This window comes from Rutilus rutilus (genome assembly GCF_951802725.1).
Source record: "Rutilus rutilus genome assembly, chromosome: 6".
In the NCBI taxonomy this organism is placed as follows: domain Eukaryota; kingdom Metazoa; phylum Chordata; class Actinopteri; order Cypriniformes; family Leuciscidae; genus Rutilus; species Rutilus rutilus.
The window spans coordinates 49,375,022-49,384,215 of NC_140214.1; the positions used below are offsets into that span (position 1 = coordinate 49,375,022).

At 37.4% G+C, this 9,194-nt stretch overlaps 1 protein-coding gene across 1 annotated transcript in view; it reads right to left on the bottom strand.

Moving 5' to 3' along the window:
- Positions 1-3,034, bottom strand: part of LOC311291902 (uncharacterized protein) — a 322,068-nt gene extending 319,034 nt beyond the window's left edge. The window contains exon 1 of the mRNA XM_084411257.1: positions 2,839-3,034. The gene's annotated coding sequence lies outside the window, so the exon portion shown is untranslated. The remainder of the gene's footprint in view (positions 1-2,838) is intronic.
- Positions 3,035-9,194: the final 6,160 nt, after the last annotated feature.

Below are 9,194 nucleotides of genomic sequence, written 5' to 3' on the forward strand. Positions count from 1 at the left end.
TAACAAAAATAACAAATATGAAAATAGAACAAAACATAGACTTCACTGTATAAATTATACATTGATACTTATTAAAGCTACTATTAAAAGTTATCAGTCAGGAGCAGTGAGTGATTTTCTCTTTGCATTTTGTTGTTTTATTAACATTAAAGGGATAGTTCTCCTAAAAATGCTATTTGTCATAAGTTACTCTCTCAATTTGTTTTAAACTCGAATAAGTTTCTTTCTTCTGTTGAAAATAAAAGTTATTTGGAAGAATGTGGGTAACCAAACAGTTGATGTACCCCAGTGACTTCCATAGTATAGGCTATTTTTCTCCTATGGAAGTCAATGGGGACCAGCTACTGTTTGGATAGCCACATTCTTCAAAATATTAATATTAGAAAAATATTAGAAAATATTAAAAGGAAATTAATACAGGTTTGGAATAACATTAGAGTGCGTAAATAATGAGAGAATTTTTATTTTGGGGTGAACTATCCCTTTAAGGAGAAGCGGCAGCGTGTTTACTATTACTACTATTACTACTGTCTCTTTAAGAGTTGCGCACGACGCGTCTATTATACACGCATTTGACAAGCAGATTTTCTCTCAATTTTCTCAAGTTTGCGTTCACTTTAGACATAACCGACTTTGTTTATGTAAACCTTGTGTGTATTTGACAGTATTAGCACAATAAGACTCAAAAGATAACTTAGTCCAGTATCCAGGCGCTGGTAGACAGGCTTTTAGTGCATGTGAACTTCACATGTACGCGCTGAGAAACGCACACGTTAGAACAGCGCATCAGCACGCGAATTAAATGTTTAACCGACAAGGCATTTAAGGTACTGCACTGCGTCTGCATTCGTAGTTGCACACCAGCCTATCACATGCCAGGCTGATGGTCTGCACAGCGGCAGCCGGCAGGCCAGAACGACCGTCAGGCCACCGGGAAATGTCCCGGTGCTCCCGATGGCCAGTCCGCCCCTGTTTTAAACTCAGTAACGCTTGTTGTCAGTCCGCGCGCGTCGTTCTCCTCACTAAAAGTGTACGTGCGCCCGAAAGCCCAAAATGGCGTACGCCATTATATTTATTATATAAATATGTATGTATATGTATATGCACGGGCGTAATTTCCTATGGGGACAGGGGGGACATGTCCCCCCCACTTTTCAAAATCCCGTTTGTGTCCCCCCCACTTTCAAATTCGTTTGTTATTATTTTTATTTTTTTTCGTACACTGTCATCGCCAAGGAGGAGCAGGACACAGAGAGCCTGTGCCGATGCGCGCTGCCGCGTCCAGGAACGTCGCGTCCACACTCTAAAAATAGCTCACTGAAAGTTCTAATGTGCAGGTAGCTCTCCTGACACGCACACGACGCACAGACAGCGCGCCAGAATCCAATTCACTTTCGCGCTTGAACGAACAATAACACACACATTTATGCCAAAATGCCCGTTTTGTCGAGTATCCTCACAAGAACAGTCTTAAATGAGTTAAATAAAAGTCAAGAGTAGAAAATTAAATGCGTGAGATCCTCTCAGCGGCTGGTCTTAAAGTGACAGCAGCCACTTATTCTCTCTGTCAGTAAAGTTAACCAAAGAACAAAGGGAACAGAGAAAATTACTCACTGATCTTGACTAAAGAACATTTGTAGCTTTAATAAGGATTAATCTATATGTAATTACAATTTATGCAGTGCGGACTATTTGATAACCTTATTCAATTTCTGTATATTTCATACATGTTAGACAGGAAAGGCACAGGTAAATATGACATTTATTATAGGTTTAAGTGAGGATTGTTTAAAGTTCACTTAAATTAAAATTTGTTATATTTTTGTTTAAAATTGGGGGGGGGGGGGGGATCATTTTCATCGAGACATCAGTAGCCTATATTAATAGGCTATCAGTGATACTGGCCTTCATTCATAAAAAGATGCTATTAAACAATTATTTAACATATACTGTCTTAATGTTGTTTCTACATTACAGAGGAAATTGAGTTGACTTTATTTTAATTTTATTTACACACAAAACATTAATAGTGAACATTTTTGACATAAAATGATTCTCTCAAGTCTTGGCAATCTATTAAACAATAAAAAAAGTCAATAAAAAAAACCCCATCTTTTTGTTATACATAGTTTAGTAGCCTACTATTCTTTTTGGCAGAATTTATCATTATAATCAACTTAATTATTTTCAAAATTATTATTATTATTAATTATTTTGTATCACCATAGTCCCTGAATGTATGTAAATGCGGGAAATGGGATTCAAATCGAAAAATGTTCCCCCCATTTTGTGTCCCCCCCACTTTTCAAACCAAAGTTACACCCTTGTGTATATGTATGTATATATATATATATATATATATATATATATATATATATATATATATATATATATATGTATGTATAATTATACATTTATATTTATTGAATATAAAAACTGTTGTGTACCTTCTCAGTAATGATTTCATGTAATTTAAGTGTTTAACTCCATTAATGAGAATGGCATATTTAATCTAAATGTTTATATCAGAAGTAAAACATATTTTAAATCATTCTTTTATTTATTTAAACTGTTATTGTGAACATGCACTGTATTTATGATTATGACTCATAATGAAGATGTACGGTGTTCCTTCATCTGCGATATAGGCTAATGCGTCAGTTCCACTAAACGGCCCAGCGCGCTCGCTGCCGCGGACATGTAGGAATGGATGGATGTTTGCTTCATGCGATAGGCTTGGTGAGTGAAATTATAGTTGTATTATCTCTCTGTCTATGTACAATTTTCTTAAAATGTTCTGTCTAAAAGCGACCAAAACGACATTTAACTCCAGCTCACCATCGGTTCGCCAAACTGCTCCGTCTCCTAAACGTTCGTACACATGGGTCACAGTTTGCGTGCAGGTGCGCACATTTTCCATCAAGTTTGTCTTTATAAATCACATCTTATGCGTCGGAAGTGTCGTCCGCCTCTCTCAGGGCCTGTTCTGTGATAAACAAGGCCCAGATGCTTTTACTTTCGTTTTCCTCTTCTTCCTGTGTTTTCCAGGAGGGTTTGGAACAGCTGAACAGTGGCACACCGACACCTACTGCACTGGAGCGGGATATTATACCACATATATCTCTAAATCCTGTTTGATGTATGTTAATGCTTTATAAATGAATTAACTGTTTACTAATGCTTAACTAGTGATTAATAGCGTGGAGTTATAATAGTAACTGAAAGTTCCAGTTAAACAGCAGCTCTACAGTCTCAGAGCCTCTCTAGGACAGCAGCCATTCAGACAATAGAGAAGTGTGAGCGACGTGTGTTAATGGACCACTGCAGTTCCTGCTCCAGCCTACAGGAGCGCTGCTGAGTATGGACTTACACACACACATACATGTAGGTCCCCACTTGGTCAAAAATGTACAAAATTCGTTTTTTAGCTGATTTTACACAGACACGCACACACACACTCACACACACACACACACTTGCTAATGCACACACACTCACACTCACACACACACTTCTTTTGCCTTAGTTTTTTTGTTGAGTCTCACAGGTTCAGTACAGACTCTATAAAGCATGTGTGCAGGGGCGTCGGACTGGGGGGATAAAGGGTACCGAGTTCCCAGGGCCCGAGGCAGGGGGGGGCCCTTAGAAGTCAGTTTTCTATACATACATATACATGCACTAACATTTGTATAGCATTTATGTACAAATAAAAAAGTTCCTGTGCAAAACTAAACTTGTAGTTAGGCACTGGTTTGGTATAAAAAAGTCATTTTCATGCTGTGCAGGGCCCCACCACCCCTCTCGAATGAATGTAAATGGTACGACTCGCAGGTCAGGTGCTTCTGCTACGGTCCCGCGGTGAATCAGTTGATGAGAGACAGGAGGAGCTGGAGGAGTGAGCTGTGATAGGAACTAGGAAGACAGGGGAAGAGTCATGTTTTTCCTTAAGAAAGGAAAATAAGGGGCTCAAAAACGAAAAGAAAAGAAGATTAAAGAGAGAAAGGCAAATGAGGGCAAGCAGTTGCTGACTCAGTTTTTTTTTAAAAGAAAGGTGAGCTCCAAATGCATCATCGAGCATTGACATTGTTTTAACATAAATATCTACTCCAGGTAGAATAGCATACATCTATGTTCGTACTCTGTTTGAATAATATACCAATACTTTATAGTATCACACAGGGATGCAAACAGCGCGCTTTTTGGCGCCTCGCGCTTTTTTCACGTCAGTTTGGGTGACAAAGTCATCTGAGGCCATTCCATAGCTTAATGTGAGGGACAGATGTCGTATTACATCATTAAAGTTTACAGAAACTCGTTTTCCCTCCCGCTGTCAATCTCCATTCAGTAACAGCTAACTAACGTTATTCAAACAGCGCGCGCGCCTCTGCCGGTTACAGCAGGATGCACGGTAAAACTCTCTCCAATGTGATATATTAACATTATAATGCTTGATCTGTAGAGAAAAGGCTGTGGATTTGCATAAAATGACTTTATTTTGTTGGAGTTTGTTGCTGTTTTTAAACGACTCTACCGTGTGCCTGTTAGATCACAAACATCACAAGGACTATGAATCGGCATCAAACGCACAATAACTGGAATTTAAAACTGAAGAAACAAATGATCAATAAACTGTTGGACAGATAAACACTAGGATTTGTGCGCTCGACATGTCTTCGCTTTGTGCCGTGAGGCGTGAACTTTTAAATGCACACTTGCTGTGACTCCATGTCGCTTTGAGCACATCATTCTGCACCCGCGATGCGCATACGCGCTTTGTGCGCTCTGTTTTGAAGCGTTTCATATTATCATGGTTTTGCGCACTGAAAGATTATTAAAAGCCTATATTTTTTTTATACCTAGCCTGCTCAATGCATTTAAAATAAGCATAATTTAATTGTGTATTATTTCTGTGTAGTGTAGCGTAGGCTATATAAATACACTTCTAAATTCTTGACATATAAATATAAAATTGAGAAATGTATGATTGCCTAATTGAATTTTATACTAATAGTACTAATAGCAATTTGTTTTTATTAACGTGAAGATTTGATAAAATTACTGTGCAGATTTTTTCAAGAATTACTTTTTGCTGCTGATTTATAGGCCTACACTCAATAAGTTTAATAAAAATACATAATAATACATTTATGTAATATTTAAAGGTGTTAACCGTAATCTTACACTGCAAAAATCAGATGTTTACATGAAAACACTGTATATTTCCCTCCGTTGTCAAAATCTAACACCCGCAAAAACACAGATCGTTAGCGCCTATTTTACCGCATTGCTATGCAAATTAGCTCGCGCACGCTCTTACATTAAGTACAGAATTGTTCTCAGTTTAATGCACATCTTAATGATTGAAAATGACTAATTTTAAAAACGTAATTCAAAGACTGAATGTCTAGTTTGGCGGTTAGTGTACCCTGTGATTCTATAGTCTGCATTTATTTTAAACAGACAAATAATCATCAATTAACTTGTACTTTTGACAATAAAACAAAAATATATTAATCAGAGTGTGGCTTATTTTGTTTACATTTTAAGTGTTTTTATGATAAAAATGCAATACCCCACCCATTGGTATCACTATGGTATTTGGTACGGGGGCCCAGCAAGATGGTTTGTACCCAGGGCCCAAAATTTGGTGCTACGCCCCTGCACATGGGTCACAGTTTGCGTGCAGGTGCGCACATTTTCCATCAAGTTTGTCTTTATAAATCACATCTTATGCGTCGGAAGTGTCGTCCGCCTCTCTCAGGGCCTGTTCTGTGATAAACAAGGCCCAGATGCTTTTACTTTCGTTTTCCTCTTCTTCCTGTGTTTTCCAGGAGGGTTTGGAACAGCTGAACAGTGGCACACCGACACCTACTGCACTGGAGCGGGATATTATACCACATATATCTCTAAATCCTGTTTGATGTATGTTAATGCTTTATAAATGAATTAACTGTTTACTAATGCTTAACTAGTGATTAATAGCGTGGAGTTATAATAGTAACTGAAAGTTCCAGTTAAACAGCAGCTCTACAGTCTCAGAGCCTCTCTAGGACAGCAGCCATTCAGACAATAGAGAAGTGTGAGCGACGTGTGTTAATGGACCACTGCAGTTCCTGCTCCAGCCTACAGGAGCGCTGCTGAGTATGGACTTACACACACACATACATGTAGGTCCCCACTTGGTCAAAAATGTACAAAATTCGTTTTTTAGCTGATTTTACACAGACACGCACACACACACTCACACACACACACACACTTGCTAATGCACACACACTCACACTCACACACACACTTCTTTTGCCTTAGTTTTTTTGTTGAGTCTCACAGGTTCAGTACAGACTCTATAAAGCATGTGTGTGTTCAGCATATTAAAGGGGTCATATAATGCCATTTTTGTACAAGCTAATATGATTCTTTAGGGTCTAAATTAAAAGTTTGTAATATACTTTAATTAAAAATTTTCATTAGTATTGTAAGAAAACACTCATTTTACCTGGTCAAAACCAGCTCTGTCTTCAACACGCCATTTAAGTGCATGTGTCTTTAAATGATAATGAGCTTTGCTCCCCCCGCCCCTCTGCTCTGGGCGTACACCGTAACACAATAACACAATAACCATAACGCATTGTTCATTATAACCGTGGGATTATGAATTATATTGAGAACGTCGTACATATAAAACATGCCGTAATGTACCCTGAGTGTAAACAGCCGCATTCATCGTGAAGCGTCCAGCAAGCGATTTGCAAAGATTAATATAAATATTAATATAAAGGTTAATAAAACGTTACACTCACTTCTTCTTCTGGAGGTGCAGCAGGAACACGAATAGTTGGTACCGATCCTTTTTTCAGGAGCAGCTTCTTAGCAAAACCAGCTTTATAACGTTACTGACCCTCGTTTGTAAAGCAGTCTGGTGTGTGAAATGATTTGCGCAAACCAGGGTTAATATAGTTTTGCATTTTTTATTAGTTTTTAGTTTTAGTTTTTGTTTTCAAATTCAGTTTAGTTTTAATTAGTTTTTAAAGTGGGTTTGCTAGTTTAGTTTAGTTTTTATTTTTTGAAAATGCTTAGTTTTAGTTTAGTTTTTATTAGTTTTAGTGTTAGTTTTAGTCTTTTTTTGTAATTTGGGTTATTTGTCAGGGGCAAAATTCACAAAGATCAGAAAAAGTATTGTGTAATAAAAACAACAAAAACATCATACAATTTTAGAAAAAAAATTCACCACCCATTGAAATTCCTTTACCTCTTACAAACTCCACACGCCGTACCAAAAATCTACACATCAGAATTCACACCCTATACCACAGCCGTACTATAGCCTGCTATAGTAATATAGTACTATATATAATATACTATAATAGTAACCATAGCCTACTCATCTGGATTGAAGCAGCAAACATTCAGTGTAAAAGTACAAAAATGACATAACATATTTAATATTTGAATCACAGCTTAGGGAAGAGTGGGGGAAAACACCCCCCACCTGTTTTTCCCAAAATAACACCTAGTTAAGATACATTTTTACTGTTGCTATGCACTACGTTGATAACGGGGATATACAAATCTCTATGGAGAAGCTGACACCAGCCACATATTTGAAGAGAAGATTACATGGTAAATGCTATAATTTTCAGATATTAGTAAATAAGTGTTTAAGAGAATATTGTTCTGCAGGATATCGCAGTGATGTATGATAGATGAATAGTGAAGTTCATATGTTATTTATAAGGAATATAATTATATTTTAAAAATTAAACATTTTTTTAAAAAAGTCATAGCTTGTGGGGTAAAACGCCCCCCAGGGGCAATAGTTTCTCTCTATCATAATTACTATAATAACATATTTCTGTTTATCAAATATTTTGTTTTACGCTTAATGCAGTATAACTAGGTGGTAAAATCTAAATATTTGAACAAAACATGAAAAAATTACCTCAAGTGAGCATTAGCTTGCTAGCACAGTTAGGTCACTGATGGAAGGTAGTGAAATTTGGCTATTTTGGACATTCCTGAAATAAATATTAATATATATACATGTTGATACATTACTTGCCTTTTACGTTTAGAGATTAAAAACTATTGTCTGTTAATTTTGCTGTTGATCTATGAAGCAAACTGGTTGGTAAGAAAGGGGGCATTTTACCCCACCGCTGTAACTACAGCGTACAAAAATATTTTCAGTCAAAATACTAATTAATCATGAAGGCTGAGCAATTTTAATATTTGGTGAATAACTCCTGCCATAGTCACTCAAAACCGGGATGGCAATTCTAGTCAAATTTATGTTTTGTTTCACTGTAATGTCACATTTTCCTTAAGGGGGGCGGTTTCCCCCACTCTACCCTATATAGTGTTTTGACATCGACAACCACAACCAAAAAGTGCATTTTACCTCAAACTTGCGACTAGTTAAACTTTCTAAAGAAGGCGCAATCGCTTCTCGGGTCGACATTAACACACTGACAAAATTATATTCAGAATTTAAAATATTTTTATACCACTTTTTAATGTGTGATTGTGTAAAGGTGTTCACGAGATAGAGAGACCAACCTTTCGCGAACTTGCTTTCAACGTCGAACGAACACTCGTTCTCATGGAGACGCGGTGTGCACGGAGGGGAGGGGCTGTGTGTGTGTGTGTGTGTGTGTGTGTGTGTGTGTGTGTGTGTGTGCGCGCGCGCATGTGAGAGACGCATGAGTGACAGAGAGATGGAGGGAGAGCAGGAAATGCAGCTGAACGAATACGCTGCGTGTTTTAAATAGCGTTAAAAAATGAAAGACCTTGACAAAGACGAAAACTAAGGACATTTACTCTATAATTTTATTTTATTTTAGTTAGTTTTGCCAAACACACATTACAGTTTTAGTTAGTTATCGTTTTTTTGTAATGCCTCGTTTTTATTTTTATTTCAGTTAACGACAATGTTTTTTCCCACCTAGTTTTCGTTTTTTCGTTCGTTTTCGTTAACGATTATAACCTTGGCGCAAACATGAAAGCATTGACGTTGATCGTGGGGAATATTCCCTTCGAAAACAAACTCAGCCACTGCGTCTTCAGCGGTTCGGATTCAGGAACATCAACATGATGCTGTGTTCCTTATTACACCCAAGAACAGCACACTCGCTCAGACGCCATTCTGCTCATAGACAGTGCTCCAGCGTATCAACAATGCGGACTATGATTGACAG